A 977-nucleotide genomic window follows, 5' to 3' on the forward strand; every position below is an offset into this window, starting at 1 on the left:
GCAGTGAGTTTGGAGATTTTGTTTAATAATTGTAAAACAATAACTCAAGTGATTATAGTTGTTGAGTACCACTGAGTCATTTCTGACTCATAGCAACCTCATAGGAGAGCACCCCCGTCCCCCATCAAGTTTTCTGGTATTCTTCACTGGTTTTTACAGGTTACCAGATCTTTCTTCCATGAATGAAGCCCCTGAATGGATTCCAACGGCCAACCTTTCAATTAGCAACTATACACTTACAACTGAGCCATGAAGCATCTATAGATATCATGGTACTACCAACATACATATACACACACACACATATATACACACACCAGATTGTGGCCACCAATTGTCTTAATAATTAGAACTGTATATGTGTCCTCTTTAATTTTCATAATGCAGTGTTGAGCAAGAGTCAACAGACACATCAACATAAACACACTGGTACAAGTTGAAAGGACAAACCGGCTCCCACAGTTCACCTAACTTTCTACTTGCAGTATAGAAAGAATAGAGGGCCTTTGAAACTAAGCACAGCTTCAAAGCACAGCAATATTTTAATTCAGGCACCACTAGGCAGCAAAGTTATTTAAATTCCCTAAACTTCCGTTCTTCATCTGCAAAGTAACTTTGTGCCTCATTGTACATTTTAAGAATATATTAGCATTTGACATTCCTGATTTACAAATGGTCAATATTAATTCCCTTCCCCCTAAGACCAGTATAGAGAGCCAAGGCTCAACTCAGGCTTGCCTGTGACATGAGTTACCTAGCAAATTTTATTATACCAAACCCACCATGAATAATTACTTGCAAATTCCAAAAACCGAACGTAGATTAAAACGATGATGAACTGCTGAGATCAGGGTACTTCTGTAAACTTTTTACCCAAACCTACTTACCTACCCAATGCTCTTTTCTTTACACAATAGGGATCTTTGAAAATAAACCACTCTACTGACAAGAGCATCCTTTTAACTCTAAAGGTTAGA

Source organism: Echinops telfairi, unplaced genomic scaffold, assembly GCF_000313985.2.
Source record: "Echinops telfairi isolate 266 unplaced genomic scaffold, ASM31398v2 ScPeMD7_3533;HRSCAF=4204_0, whole genome shotgun sequence".
NCBI lineage: Eukaryota > Metazoa > Chordata > Mammalia > Afrosoricida > Tenrecidae > Echinops > Echinops telfairi.